Here is a 16886-nt window from a genome sequence, read left to right on the forward strand (position 1 = left end):
CATAGTACATGGGGCAATTCGTCAACCCAACCCGCCCGTTTAGTTCCTAACCTTGCTTTGATTCCTTCCTTGATCGTTCGGTTGGTTCTCTCAACCTGACCATTCGCTTGCGGATGGGCTACAGATGTGAAGATTTTAGAAATCTGTAATTCTTTCAGCCATTCCTGTAGTCCACTGTCCGCGAATTGAGTACCATTATCGCTAACGAGTTCCAGCGGAAGACCAAACTGGCATATGATGAATTCCCACAGGAATTTCTTAACACTTGCTGCTGTTATGGAAGCAACTGGTTTGGCTTCCACCCACTTCGTGAAGTAGTCGATGGCTACTATTAAAAGTTTGACACGTCCCGGGGCTTCAGGGAAAGGTCCCATTATATCGATAGCCCATTTCTGGAACGGCCAAGCTGAAGTGACTGGAACGAGCTCGTTCTTTGGTCGCAGCGTGTTAGGAGCATGATGCAGGCATGAATCACACTTTCTGATTTCATGCACAGCGTCCAAATGCATTCTTGGCAAGTGCTATCCAGCATTCATCAATTTCGCTACGACCATGCGCGTGCCAGCTTGAAGACCACAAATGCCTTCATGAACCTCTATGATTAAATAGTTCGCGTCCTCAGCATCCACGCATCGAAGTAGTGGTCCGAGGAAGGAACGTCAGTATAAAACACCGTCATGCATCTGATAGTTCAAGGCTTTGTGTTTTATCTTCCGGGTCGCGGCTTTTCCTTCCGGAAGAGTTTCGGATGACAAGTATGCTATAATGGGTGTCATCCAGGATTCCACTCCCGTTTGGATCACCAAAACTTGGTGTTGTGGAACAGACGGGTGGTCCAATATTTCGATGCGGATGTCTTTAGCAAAATGTTCAAAGTTCGTGGAAGCCAATTTGCTAAGGGCGTCTGCTGATTTGTTCTCGCTTCTTTTTATGTGAATGACCTTGCATGAGGAGAACTGAATCATCAAATCTTTCTCCTGTGACACATATGAAGCCATAAAATCATTCTTTGCTTCATATGTTCAGTTGATCTGTCTCGCAATCAACATGGAATCCACACGGGCTTCCAAATGTCTTACCCCAAGCTTTTTGGCTATTCGTAAACCTACCAGGAAGGCCTCATACTCCGCCTCGTTGTTAGTGCTCTTGAAGTCTAATTTTATAGCGTATGTGAACTCATGGCCTTCGGGATTAACTAGCCTGAGACCTGTGCCAGATCCCTCACTGCTTGAAGAACCATCCGTGAACAAAGACCAAATATGTCCTAGTTCAGGAGGTGCTTGGGGTTGTTGCTCAATCAAACATTCTTTCTCTTTGTGTTGCGGGATTTCAGTGACAAAGTCCGCTAACACTTGTCCCTTAATTGCTGGCCTAGGTTTGTATTCTATCGCATGTTCACCTAGTTCTATGGCCCACTTTGCCACAATTCTGGCTTACTGATGACGTTCTTGAGCTTATATCCGATCAAAACTTTGATGGGATGCCCTGGAAGTACCTGCGGAGGCGTCGGGCAGCATAGACCAATGCTAGGACAAGTATTTCTAACATAGAATATCTTGTCTCCGGGTCTGATATTGTTCTACGAACGTAGTAGATCAGTGTTTGAACATTTTTTCTATCCGTTAGGAGGACAGCCCCAATAGCAATGTCTGATGCTGACAAGTACATCGTTAAAGGTTCTCCGGCATAAGGTGCTGTCAACGTGGGTAGCTCCATCAAACATTTCTTAACCTCTAAGAAAGCTTGTTCCGCTTCCACGGTCCATCTGAAATGTGCTTTCTTGAGGCAATTTCTTAGTGTTGAGATAAAGGGATAAGATTTGGCCGCGTGATTTGCCAAAAAACGATTTAAAGCAACCAAACGACCGTTGAGCGTCTGGACCTCCTTGAGGGAGTGTTGGTACATGTTTGTCAGTAGTTCATAGTCTTGTAATTGTAATCGAGTCTGTATTGTAATTGTGTATTTGATTATGTTTTAGATTGTGTAACTAGCAAAGTTGTCAACAAGTTTGCTCAGGCGAACTTGTTGAACAAGCGAAGTTGTCAACAAGTTCGCTCAGGCGAACTTGTTGAATATGCGAAGTTACAGACAACTTCGCCTGTGGCGAAGTTGTCGTGTATATATTCACTGTTTCAGCCGAAACGGGTAGGAGGTTAAGCAGTTTAGGGTTTCAGTCAAGAGTTCGAGTTTAAGCAGACGTGTTTGCTAGTTCCAGTGTCTGTAATAGTGACTACGAGTCACGTGTTTGGTTAATAATATTACGTGTTTGATTCATTGCTTGTGTTATTCTATATCTACACTCGTAACCTACCTACGCAGGGATTCCGCACCTGCGTTGTTAGAGAACATCCCGTGTACGATCCGTTCCAGGAACCTACAATTGGTATCAGAGCCAATCGGCTCGATTGTGAGGTTCGGGATTTCACGCGGGTGTAGTTTCGTCTCGTTTGACCTATTCGCGAGACGTATTTTTGTTGGGATTGTGTTCTACTAGTGCTTGACAGTCATTTTCAAGCCTTAGCATTGATCGGGAGCTTCTGGTTTGAAGAAAACAGATCTGGAAAAACTTCCAGGTTCATCGGGCGAACTTGCTGATCTTCAGGCGAAGTTGTTGAATTCAGGCGAAGTTGCCGTCACTAGAATTAGGGTTTTTGGCGAAGATATAAGGTTTGGCGAAGTTAACCACAACTTCGCTCAACTCATAAGTTCGCCTTAGCGAAGTTATCTGCAACTTCGCTTCACACTTAAGTTCGCTGATTTCATAAGTTCGCCTTAGCGAAGTTATCCACAATTTCGCTTACTACCCAAGTTCGCTCAACTCATAAGTTCGCCTGAGATAAGCGAAGTTAACTTTAACTTCGCCAATTCAAGCGAATTAAAGACCTCAGCGAAGTTCTCTGTTCAGCGAAGTTGACCTTCAAGCGAAGTTATCTTTAACTTCGCTTACTGAGCTGTTTTAATATTTTCTTGTTTTTTTTTTTTTTTTTTTTTTTTTTTCAGGTTTTTCAGGTTTTACAAGGATGTCGTCTATCAACATCTCCGATTTGGTCAAGATGGAAGTTGAGGCAGGGTCAGCCACTAAGGCCCCGAGATTGATGAAGGGAACAGACTTCGTGGCATGGAAGGATAGATTCATCCAGTACATTAAATATCAGGATGCCAAAATGTGGGTGTGCATTCAAGATGGATACGTTCCTCCAACCATGCAATACGAAGGACGTGACGTGGTGAAGAAGTACAGTAAAATGGAGGACGAAGAAAAGAAAATGTATGAGGCCGAGAGCAAGGCCCATGCAGCGATAACAATGGCACTTCCTCAAGAAGTTCTCCATACGTTTCGAAAGTACACTTCTGCAAGAGAGCTTTGGGATGCTCTGGAAAACAGATTCGAGGGGAACGTAGGTATCCGTGCCTCAAAGATTAAACTCTTGAAGACCCAGTTCTCCGTCTTCAAATATTTGAAGAATGAATCTTTGGATGATATTATCACCAGATACTATCATCTAATGACAGAGCTTAGCAATTATTCGATTGCCTACCGAGAAGAAGAGATCGTCGAAAAGCTTCTCGATGCTCTCCCACCGAAGTGGGAAATGTACACCGTCCTTATGAGGGAAGACAGAGACTTTCCTAACTGTGATTTGGAAACTGCAGTAAACAAGCTCAGAACTTATGAGCTCAATATGGTTCGAAAAGAAACACCAACAGACCAGATACAAGACCCTGGTATGTATGGTGCAAAGATTAACTCAGGCTCAAGCTCGAGACCTGAATCTGCAGCTTTTTACTCAAAAGGGGAGTCAGGTCCCGACTCTCCTCATGATGGAAACGTTTCTGTAAACACGAATGGTGATGTATGTTTCGTTGCTGGAGGATCTAGTACTTCAAAGCCTCAAGCATCCACAAGTAGTTTTTCTGTAAATGCATCAAGCAATAATTATACCAAGATGCCTATGAGTGTAAAATCTGCTGAAGAGCAGTTTGCAGTCTATGCTTCATTTATTGCTTCCTACGAAAACTACATCCAGGGGAAGATTGTGGACCCTGCTGTTCTGGATGAGGATTATGACCAGATCGATGCTGATGATCTGGAGGAGATGGACTTGCAATGGCAAATGGCCATGATAGTGAGGCGAGTCAAGCGTTTCATGAATAAAACGGGGAGAAAGTTCGTTGGTGGTCGGCCCGGGTTCGACAAGTCCAAGGTAAGGTGCTACAATTGTCAACAGTACGGGCACTTTGCCAAGGAATGCAGAAATGAGAGGGTTGAACGTGGACAAGGTCGACCTACACAACACTCAGGAGTTAACAGAGAGATAAATGCCATGTTGACCAGAGAGGCAGGAGAGTACAACTGGAATCAACGCCCAAGTGGTTCTGGTGAACAGGCTAACATGGCTGAGACTGAAGCTGAAGAATGTGAGAAGGTTGAAGAAACAGAGAAAGCGAATGAAGAAGAAACCGCTTTCATGGCAAATGACAAGGATAATCGCTCCGAGGTAAGTCTTAAGACTGTTTGTACTAGTTGTGAGAATTTGTCTGAGCAACTCACAACGATAACTGCTCAGTATGTCAAATTGGATGCTGAATTTAAAACGATTAAAGAAGATCACCATTTTACTAAAGCCAGAGAAAACAGTTATAAAATTAAAATTAAGGCTTGTGAAAAAGACATTCAAAGTTTAAAAACCAAACTTGCTGAGAAAGTAGAAATTATTGATCTTAGTTATGAAGTTTTGGAAGAAAAAACTAAAGTGATTGCTGATCGGGATAAACAGATTGCTGACCACCAGGTAAAGGTGGTGGAACTGAACCGCAAACTTGAGCAGTTCAGGAATTCCTCGGCCATCCTTGATCACCTCGTGAGTGATCCAGGTACCTCTGCAAAGAGGGGAGGAATCGGATATAACGAAGTTCCACCACCCTTTAACCACAATTATACTTATAATCCAAGTGTTCAGAAATCTGTCGATTTCGAAGTTCCTCAGACAACTCCAATCAAGATTACAAAACCAAGTGTTACCTGTGGAGAAACAAGCTCGAATGTTTCTAGTCTGAATATTTCTGTATCAAGTCCAGTCTCATCAGATTCGGATATGTTGTCCGAATCTGGTCAGACAAAAGAGAAGGTAGGTTTACCCACCGATGGAGATAAAAATGAAGTAGCTAAAAAGAATACTCCACTCAATCCGTACGTCCCACCTTATGTGAGACAAACGGATAGTAAAACTGCCTCTACATCCAAATCAACATTTGACAAGAAAGTGGAGAGACGATGTTGCTTTAGATGTAACAAATTAGGGCATTTAGTTGCAGACTGCCCTCTGAAGCCGAGATTCAGAGGTGTGAGGCCTAACAAAACTGAGAATAAGCGTAATTTTGTAAATGCTAAAATTGGAAACTTTTCAAATGTCAAAAATGTACCTAATTCAAGTTTTCATAAATACAAACCTCAGTTTTTCAACCAAACCACAAGATATAACTCTTTCAATTCTCATAGGTTTGGAAGGCATTACACTCAATCTGCAGGGAGATTCCCTAACAGGACGTACAGAAATTATCCTGATGCTAACTTGAGAAAGCCAGGATACGGGATGTATCGATCCAAGACCAATTGGTCTTGGGTCCCAAGATTCTAACTCTTTGTTTTATGGTGCAGGAACAGTTGAACAGGGCTGCAAACAATCTTTGGATTGTAGATAGCGGCTGTTCCAGGCACATGACAGGCAACAAACACTTGTTGCAAGACTTAAAACCTGTTCAGGGAGCTAGAGTTAGTTTTGCTGGTGAAAGCGGTGGAAGGATTACCGGAAGAGGAACTGTGTCGAATGGGAGAATGACACTTGAAAATGTAAACTTTGTGGAGGAATTAAAGCACAATCTGCTGAGTGTGTCGCAGATCTGTGATAAAGAATACACTGTCCATTTCACTAAGAATGAAGCGATTGTATTGAAGCCTGGTTTTCATATACCAGAAGAATGGATAGTAATGAAAGCTCCACGTGAAACGAATACATACGTGATGGATATGAGGTCTACTGAAATGGCCACCAGAGAATCCTGTTTAATGACAAAGGCAAGCGAATCAGAATCAGAATTATGGCACAGGAGAATGGGACATATTCATCTTCGTAAGATGAACTTCATTGTCAAAAATGGGCTTGTGATGGGTGTTCCCTTAAAGAGTTTTAACTTTGAAGATAAATGCATAGCGTGCAAGAAGGGAAAACAACACAAGAAAAGCCATCTCACCAAGACGATCAACTCAATTGCTGGTACTCTAGAACTACTTCATATGGATCTCTTCGGTCCGGTGAATGTACAAAGTCTAGGCGGTACCTCTTACTGCTTGGTGATAACTGATGATTACTCGCGATACTCGTGGGTATATTTTCTGAAAACGAAAGACGAGACGACTCAGATGGTAAAGAATCTCATTACAAAAGTCGAGAATGTCATGAGTAAATCAGTTAAATTCATCAGAAGCGACAATGGGACAGAGTTCAAGAACTTTGAGATGGAAATCTTTTGTCTACAGAAGGGTATTGAGCATCAATACAGCGCTCCGTATACGCCACAACAGAACGGAGTAGCTGAAAGGAAGAACCGAACGTTGATTGAAGGAGCCAGAACTATGCTGGCAGACTCAAAGCTTCCTGTGATGTTCTGGGCTGAAGCAGTGGCTACAGCCTGCTATGTTCTGAATCGGGTGTTAACAGTTAAGAGACTTGGAAAAACTTGTTACGAGCTTATGCACGGTAGGAAGCCCAACTTGTGCGGTCTTGAACCATTTGGTTCTCCTTGTTCGATTTTGAAGACTAACTCGAAATTTGGTGAAGTAGCCGATGAGGGAATCCTAGTCGGTTATGTTGTTGGGACTCCCAACAGATGGGTCTTCAATACGACAACTTGCAAGGTGGAGGTGGTTTGTAACACCGACATTACTAGTTATCAACCGCCAAAACCAAGCAATGGACCTGCTGAGCTTTTTGACTATGTTAAACTGTTTAAGTCGTTTAACGTACCTAATTTGGAAATTGCTGAAGAAGACGAAAGAGTTGTGACGAAGATGATATTTGATGAGGAAGAGGAGCTAGTGCAACATCAGATGACAGAAAAATCTCAGCCTTCCACATCAAACTCTATTGATACCCCTGCGGCCTCAACTGAAGATGAGTTTATTAATCCTTTTCACTCTCAGCCTGAAACTACCATAGATGAGATCTCTTCAAACTTGGAAGAAAATTTACATGTCGGTGCTGTTCCGACCACGAGAATTCACAAAGATCACCCTTTGGAGAATGTTATAGGTGACGTGTCCTCGGGTGTACAAACCAGAAGTAGCCTGAATGAGCACACCTGTGTTTATTCAAGCATTAAAGATACAGGTATTATGAATGAATGTTTGTACTCTTGCTTCATAAGCCAAATTGAACCGAAGAATTATCAAATGGCTTTGAAGGACAGCTCGTGGGTCGAAGCTATGCAAGAAGAGTTGGCTCAGTTCGAGAAAATGGAAGTTTGGTCTTTGGTTGAAAAACCAAAGAATGTGCATGCTATAGGCACGAAATGGGTGTTCAAGTGCAAGAGAGATGATAAGGGAATTATTGTGAGAAATAAGGCGAGGCTGGTTGTTAAAGGTTTTAATCAGCAAGAGGGTATTGACTACAATGAGGTTTTCGCTCCTGTTGCCCGGTTAGAAGCGATTCGATTGTTTTTGGCGTTTGCTGCTTTCAAAAAGATGAAGGTGTTTCAGTTGGATGTAAAGAGTGCGTTTCTTAACGGGAAAGTTGACGAGGTTGTGTATGTTGAGCAACCACCGGGTTTTCCTGACCCAGACTTTCCTGATCATGTATACAGGTTGAGCAAGGCGTTATATGGTTTACATCAGGCACCTCGTGCCTGGTATTCAACGTTATCGGACTACTTGCTGGAAAATGGTTTTGAAAGGGGTTTGATCGACAGTACGCTGTTTGTGAAGAGAGAAGGATGTGACTTCTTACTGGTTCAAGTCTACGTGGATGACATCATTTTTGCTGCATCAAGAGTATCCATGTGTCAAGATTTTGAGGCTGTCATGAAGAAACGATTTGAGATGAGTGCTATGGGTGAACTAACTTTCTTTCTAGGATTGCAGGTTGATCAGAAGAAAGATGGGATGTTCATTCATCAAACAAAGTATGTTCATGATGTGCTGAAAAGATTCAAGATGGAGGACAGTTCTCCATATGACACTCCAATCTGCGTCAATCACAAATTGGGAGCTGAATCAGATGGTGACGCAGATGTGGACCCTACTCTGTATCGGGCGATAATAGGTTCTTTAATGTATTTAACTGCTTCTAGGCCTGATATAATGTTTTCTGTTTGTCTTTGTGCTCGCTTTCAGGCAAACCCAAAGGAATCTCACATGAAAGGTGTGAAGAGGATTTTGCGGTATCTCAAGGGCAAGCCGAAACTAGGATTGTGGTACCCAAAGGGAGGAGACGTTGAACTGGTGGCATATACTGATTCTGATTATGGAGGTTGTAATCAGAGTCGGAAGTCAACAACAGGAGGCTGTCAGTTTCTTGGAGGAAGATTAGTTTCCTGGCAGTGCAAGAAACAGACATCAGTTGCAATTTCAACTTGCGAAGCTGAATACATGGCAGCATCCAACTGCTGCTCTCAGGTTTTATGGATTCAGCAACAATTGCGCGACTATGGTCTGAATTTCTTACTCACTCCTATTTTAATTGATAACACTGCCGCCATCTCAGTAATTAACAATCCCGTGAAGCACAGTAAAACTAAGCATATTGACATTCGTCATCACTTCATACGGGATTGTGCTGAGAAGAAACTGATCAAGATCGAAAAAGTTGATACACTTGAAAATTTTGCTGACTTGTTTACAAAAGCGTTTGATAAATCCAGATTTCAAAACCTAATTGAGCTAAATGGGATGATCAATCCCGAGTAACCATGTCTTTGTTTTTGATTCAAAAAAAAAAAAAAAAAAAAAAAAAAAAAAAAAAAAAAAGGTGTCTTTATTGCTTAAAATTAGTCGGTTACCTCAGTTTGATGGACATCTCCTCGGATATGTTTTGGTCCTTGTTTTCGACTTAGGAAATGAGGATAGCCATTAACCGGAAGACTGAAAGTAACTGGGGCAGTGTTGACATGTTTTTCTTTCAGTTGCTGAAAATTAGTCGGTCATTCTTAGTAAGAAGGACACATACTTGTATGTGGTCGGTCCAGCTGATCCAATGGATCTTCAGGATAGCCGTTTACCTGATGACTTTGACATGATTGGGGCAATTGAATTCAAAATTTTTTTTTAAGGGAAATGAAATTACTTTTCAAGTCTATTACTTCGTAAGAAGTTCTTTGCTGTGTTTAAAAGAAAATTGATCCAACCTTGGAAAATGATATATATACTGACTATGTGTGCCTAACTAGTGAAGTTATTAAGCTTAAAAGGCTTTAGAACAGTCATTGTATGTCATGGTAATTTTAATGGTGCGTAAAAGTAGATGTGATACTAACTTAAATTTACTCGAATTTACGTGGAAACTCCTTAAGAGTTTTGTATGTCTTCATACATATCTTTTCGAAGGATAGGCAGAAAAGCGACTACCCAGTCATACACGAGCCCGTGAGTGTTCTGATTCCCGTGAAGAAAGCATTTCAAGATACTGCAGTGATCCAGATTCGGGACTTGCAGTGATTTAGTACTCCGATGAAAATTCTTATGTTGGATTATTAAAAAAAAAAAAAAAAAAAAAAAAAAAAAAAATTCATGTATAATTTTTGTACTTATGAGAAATAGTGACAATAAACACGAGAACCGAAACGTCTCAAGATTTCTCAAGTTTGGAGTAAGAAGAAAACGGGAAGCAGACAACGAGTATCTACAAGTTAATCAGACACTATGGGTCGAAGTCAATTCGGGGTGACTTGGGTACAGCCAAATACGCTTTGAGAATAGATAGAAGGCATCATTACCTCTGAGTTGTTGCCAACTTAAATTTTTGAGCTTAACTGAACCTTAATCCGTATCACAGAAAACAATGAAAACCATTTAAGTTATTACATGCTTACAACCTGTTTCTCTATGTCACAATACAGCCAAACACGGATCCAAGTGACAGTCACATAGTTAGTATGATTCCTGTTCGGATCTTTTCTAAAACGTAGTGGTCCCTGACTAGACTGAAATTTGATCCCTTATTTCGTTAAAATTTTATAAGTATTTTCTGTTTTTGTAGTTATATTTTTTTTTTTTGTTGGTTACTGGTTCTTGATCATTTTTGTTTAACTCTTTTTGGTAACTTATAAGGATATATTCAAGATTTTTCAAACTGAAAGGGCTGTTTTTGTATATATCGGGCGAAGTTGTTGAATCGGCGAAGTTGTACTTAACTTCGCTTAGGCGAAGTTAAGAATAACTTCGCCTGAACCAACTCTGCCCTATATAATGATTTTTTTTCTGGAACAGTTGCACATATTTCAAACACTCGGCGAACATATAACAAATTTTCAATTTTTCCGGCGATCTTATTTTTCAATTTCGATTTCGATCTTGTGTTCCTTTGTTTCTACTTTACTTGTGGTATGTGTTGTCAAAACATCCTTTCATTCTCGTTATTATTTTAACCGGTTCGAGACCTCGGGTCGTCGAACACTCGAAGAACCCGCGAAACCAAGGTTTTCGACCTCACGTTACGTGTTCATGGACGACCTTTTCGTCCATACACCATTGAGATATGTTGTTCTTCATGTTTATATCGTCAAATCGGTCCGAAAACATCGGATTTCGACCTCTGAATCCGAACAGTCGCCGATTCTGTTTCAGGCGAAGTTATGGTTTTGGCGAAGTTAATCTCAACTTCGCCAGACGCTTAAGTTCGCCTAGGGCGAAGTTAACCACAACTTCGCCGTGGCGAAGTTATCATCAACTTCGCCCTGGCGAACTTAACTGTAACTTCGCCGTGGCGAAGTTATCCTTATCTTCGCCTATATCCTTTTCTTTTAACTGTTTTTTAGACGAATTTACTGATGATGCGAAGTTGTCCCCAACTTCGCCTCAACTTTAATTTCGCCTGTGTATCTTACATCACAACTTCGCACTTGCTACACTGCGAACTTGTGAGTTACGTCAAACGTCTCTAACTTGATTTGTTTTGTGCAGATATGGCTGCAGTTGGAGGAACTGGTGGTGATGATGGTGATGAGCAACGACAATTCTTTCCAGCTCATAACCAATACATTACTTTGGATCCAGACGCACGAGGCGTTGAAGACTATAGGGAGATTATCACATTTCTCCAACGATCACGAGTTTTTCACGCGATCACTAATACACTACCCATATCTCTGCCCAACATTCAAGACTTCTGGTAGACGGTGTATTATGATTGCAGACCTGAGGCTCCAGTGATGCGAGCAACCGTCAATGGTCAAAACATACAGTTTTCTTCGGAAGACATTCGGTTGGCTCTGCAGTTCGGCAATGAGACACGAGACGACCCAACGGAGTTCGTAGCTCCTTTCCGTGACGGAGCATACTTGAGAATGGGTTATTCGGGTCCGCTGGGGGACTCGCAGAGGAGGAAAGGCTTTCTGCTGGACCAATGGCGTTTTCTGATGCACGTGTTAATTGTGTGCATGTCCGGCAGGAAAGCAGGAACAGACGGGATGGGTGCGACGATGCAATCTGCCATGACGGCCCTGACTTACAATCGTCGTTACTCTTTTAGTCAGATGATTTTCTATGAGATTGATCGTCAGAGACGGGCGACGGCGCGAGAACGATTTATCATGTATCCGCGATTTCTTCAAATGATTATTAATCATGTCGCTCCGTCTCTACCGCAACGGCGCCCTATTCGATATGTTGAGTGTGTAACAAAGCGTATTTTTGCTCAATGTAGGACGTCGAGCACTCGTAGCAACCCTGAACGCCGTCCAAGACATACTCCACTTTTCGGGTATCTCATCAACCCGGAGTATGTTCCTGCAGGAGGGGACGAGTTCAGGGATCCGCAACCACATCAGGCGGCAGCACCTCATGCTGTATCAGCTGCGCCTGTTGTATCTTCTGCTGCTGTGCCAGCTACTATTGCACAGACTATGTCCACGGCTGAAAACGTTGATCTGGATGCTGCTTTCAGTGGACACGGTTTGTTTGATATGGATATCTCGGGTCCTCAAGTTATGGATGCTTCAACAGCAGCTACTTCGGTAGCTGAATCCGAGTTAGATGAAACGTTTGCTGAGGCCAGACGGCTAATGGTGACTCGTGAAAGGATTTCGGGTAAGAGGCCGAGAGTTGAGGAAGAGGAAGGAGATGAGGAAGAAGCGGTACAACTTGTGATGAGACGTTCGCGACGAGAACAACTAGGTATTGCTACTGGAGCGGGGGAGACTTCAAGGCATGTACGTTTTGCTCCGCCTGTCTTGTCAGGTATGTCACTTCTTCCTACTACTGCACAGGTTACGACTGTCGAAGCGTCAGCTCCAGCAGTGGTGTCTCTACCACCACAACCGTTTGATCCACCGGTGGTAGTCGCACGCTTCGTTGATTCGACTATCACAACAACTGCAGGGTTACCAAGTGTACCACCTGCGGTCACTTCTGCTACTGATGTTCCGCCAACTCCACTGCCTACTTCAGATGCTGAACGGATTACATCACTAGAGCGTATTGTTGCCGAACAGTCTAAGACTATTGAACGCCTAGTGGAATCCAATCAACTACAAGCTGCCCTCCTGGTTGAACACGGAAGAATAATTGATGCCTTCAAGGAATACTTGGCATCTCAGGGGGAGAAGACGTGTAGGGGCGATGAGTTGAGAACGAAAAGACGAGAAGATCATGACGATGATCCCAATGCACCTTCGGGTGCAGGTGGTGAGCTGCCAAGAACCTCTCAGGCTCTTGGGGCTTCCACAACTGAGGGGGAGTCTACAGATGTAGCTGGTGATGTTGTTGTTGGTATGGGTGATGATGCTGATGTTGAGGACGTTATCGATGCTTTAAAGGAGTTGGATGATGAGGAAGACGATGAGTTTATGGATGATGACGACGTGTTGCCCGTGGATGAGATTGAGAGGATTGGGGAAAAGATTAATGTGGAAAATGTGTTAGAAGAAGGTGAGATAATGGATGATGATGTTGAGCATGACATTCCCGAAGTGGAAAAGTCGGGTGTTGGTGATGAAACGGTGTTGGATGAGACGATGTGGGAAGAGCAGCCTAGATGGAAGGAAGAATATGCTCATTGGTTTGTCAAGACCAAGAAGCCTGCTGTTCCAACCATGTTCAGAAAGAGCTACAACATTAAAGGGTATGCAGAGGCGAAAAAGGGGATTATTTGTTGGATCTATGATGAACAGCTCAAGTTGTTTGTGGTGAAGCGTTATGATGGCGTTCAGTATTTCAAGAGAATGTTGAGATCGTTCAACACATTGCCTGAATGCGAAGTAAAAGATTTGGCCAGGTTGGGCCTGATAAACCGAAACAACGACAATATGGCTAGAATGATTGAGAAGATAATGTGGAAAGAAGGAGTAAAAGAAAAGAAGTTTGAGTTGCTAAAGCCACAAAAGGGAAAATTAGTGAAGGATACAGAGAGAGGTATGAGAGCAGATGGTAAACCGTGGATGGTGATGAAGTACAAACCAGTCCGATGTATCAAGGAGGTACCCATGAAAGCTATGCCTCGAGATGTGCTGAAAGATTTGAAATGGTGGTTTGTGGACTGTGAGACTGCAGAGGCAGTAATGGAGGACGAGGATGAACAAGAACTGCTTCGGGTTTACGACCCGATGCATCTTGTTAACCTGTCGCAAGCTGATCTGGAAGTACTCAACAACAAGAAGATCTTCTACATTCCTGCTTGGAAGGATCAAGCTAGGAGATATCAAAGTGTAGTGTCAGTATGTGTGAAAGAAGGGGCGCACGCTTAGAGATGCAGATTACAAGACTCGAGTTTTGAAGAATCAAGATATGAAGCTACTGCCAAGGGGGAGTCTGTTGGTACATGTTTGTCAGTAGTTCATAGTCTTGTAATTGTAATCGAGTCTGTATTGTAATTGTGTATTTGATTATGTTTTAGATTGTGTAACTAGCAAAGTTGTCAACAAGTTTGCTCAGGCGAACTTGTTGAACAAGCGAAGTTGTCAACAAGTTCGCTCAGGCGAACTTGTTGAATATGCGAAGTTACAGACAACTTCGCCTGTGGCGAAGTTGTCGTGTATATATTCACTGTTTCAGCCGAAACGGGTAGGAGGTTAAGCAGTTTAGGGTTTCAGTCAAGAGTTCGAGTTTAAGCAGACGTGTTTGCTAGTTCCAGTGTCTGTAATAGTGACTACGAGTCACGTGTTTGGTTAATAATATTACGTGTTTGATTCATTGCTTGTGTTATTCTATATCTACACTCGTAACCTACCTACGCAGGGATTCCGCACCTGCGTTGTTAGAGAACATCCCGTGTACGATCCGTTCCAGGAACCTACAGGGAGGAAGGAGAGGGCATGCGGGCTACAGCTTGAATTTTATCTGGATTAGCTTTGAAGCCCGCATCTGTAACAATTACTCTAAGGAATTTTCCTTCCTCCATCCCGAACGAACACTTAGCTGGATTCAGCTTCATGTTGATACTTTTTAATCTTTCGAACGTTTCTTCGATGTCCCTCAACATTTGGTCCTCCTCAACGCTCTTGATCACGAGATCATCCATATAAACTTCCAAGTTTCGACAAATTTGATTTTTAAACGTTGCGTCCATCAACTGTTGATAGGTGGCCCCCGCATTCTTTAATCCGAAAGGCATCATCTTGTAGCAAAAGGTGCCTTGATCAGTACGAAATGATGTTTTATCTTCATCACCCGCAGCCATGCGGATCTGATGATAACCTTTGTAGGTGTCCAGGAAGCATTTGAATTTGAATGGAGCCACAGCATCAACCTTGAGGTCTATCTCAGGTAAAGGATAATAGTCCTTGGGACACGCCTTGTTTAAATCTTTGAAATCAATACACATCTGCCATGTCCCGTTGCTTTTGGGAACAATAACCGGATTGGCGACCCATGTCTGATATTGAATTGGTCGAATAATCCCGGCTTGTAAGAGGTCCTGAACTTGCTCATTCATTGCTTTTGTTTGCTCCGGACCCATCTTACGTTGTTTCTGAACAATCGGTGTAAACATAGGGTTTACCCTCAATTTGTGCTCCGCAATGCTCCACGGGACACCAGTCATGTCCGCGGGTTGACATGCGAAGACATCAATGTTTTTTAATGATAACTGCTTCAAAAAAGTCCTCACTATTTTTGAAATAGCAGGTCCTATTGTTACAGTTTGATCAGGAAACTTTTTGTTCAAAACCCATTTCTCCGGTTCAGTCCTCAGAGATTGTTTTGGAATCCTGCTAGGTTTTGAGCTTTCTGTGGTAAGCAATGTCTATTGACGTGAATTATTGCTACGCTGGTGTTGGTTGGAATTCCGACCGCACCGTGAGCTGTGGACGGGTGAGCATTGAAATCTCTAATTGCTTCCCTCCCTAAGATGATGTCATGTTTTGACGTTGCAAGTAAAACTAAGAATTCGACCTCCTCGGTCCTTGAATGAACTCCATCTCTTAGGGTGACTGGGAAAGAAATTACCCCTCGCGGGTGCATTACCTCTCCTCCAAATCCTGACACAGGAGCATGGATGGGTTTCAGTCTTTCTTTATCCTCCTCATCCAGTTGTTCAAAGCACTGTTCATACATGATGTTCGATGTACTACCAGTGTCAAAGAAAACATATTAGGAATGATAATAACCAAAAACGGCAGTGATAATTAGGGGGTTCTGTTATTGGGACCTCCCTTGATTCGTGGAAAAATCACTGGTTCATTTTTCCATTCCTCTTCATCAGATTCTCTTCTCTTTCCTCCCACCTTATGTCCACCCTGGATCATATGGACGTTTAAGTCCTTGACTTGCTTTTTGGATGGACCCTGGTTGTCCCGTATATGGGCTTTACCAGTGCCGGACTTCCCATCTTTTACCAGGTGTCCAAGTTTTCCAGACTTCACAGCTATCTCAATTTCGCTTTTCATAGCATTACACTCGTTAGTATTATGACCAATGTCATTATGATACGAACAATGTTTTTTGGTATCAAGGAACGACTTCCTTGTGAGTGGCTGTGGCTTTCGAAATTCACGTTCTCCGTGGTGAGAATTTCAGCGGGAGTTTTTGAAAGAGGAGTCCACCTGTTAGGACCTCGATTCGAGGGTCCTGTTTTGTTCTTGTTGCCGATGAGAGATCTTGCGTCAAATGGCTTTGATGCTTCAGTGTTCGGCTGAAGTCTTGACCAAATTGGCCCTTTTGCCTGTTTATTGGGTCGTGGAGTCTGAAACTCAACTTTGAGCTTTTGCTTCGAACTGTTATTCCCTAATATTTTTTCAGTGTTGGCAAATAACTTCGCCGTAGTCAAAAGATCATCCCATTCCTTAGGCATTCCGTCCCTACCAGTGAGTGTGCGGATCAACTCGTCACAGTTGACATTCTTGCGGAAGGCACCGCGAAGCATGTCCTTGCTTATCCCACCAATGTTCAGACTTTTGTCATTGAATCTGGTGATAAAATCTTCTATGGATTCATTATCCCGATGAATAACATCCAGAATCTCTTACTGGTCACGCGTGTGCTTCTTTTGTTGGCTGAACTGTTGTGAGAACTTCTTCACTAGATCATCCCAACTAGAAATTTGACCATCAGGTAGTTTTTCGAACCATTCCCTTGCTGCCCCCGTCAGTGTCAATGCGAACATGTGACACCAATAGGGGAGCGTCCATCCGCTTACACCACATACCGCCACGAAGTTCAGTAGATGATCACTTGGATCAGT

The sequence above is a fragment of the Bidens hawaiensis genome, unplaced genomic scaffold, assembly GCF_021521415.1.
Source record: "Bidens hawaiensis isolate Kalapana, Puna unplaced genomic scaffold, B.hawaiensis_p1.1 tig00017570_1, whole genome shotgun sequence".
Classification (NCBI taxonomy): Eukaryota; Viridiplantae; Streptophyta; class Magnoliopsida; order Asterales; family Asteraceae; genus Bidens; species Bidens hawaiensis.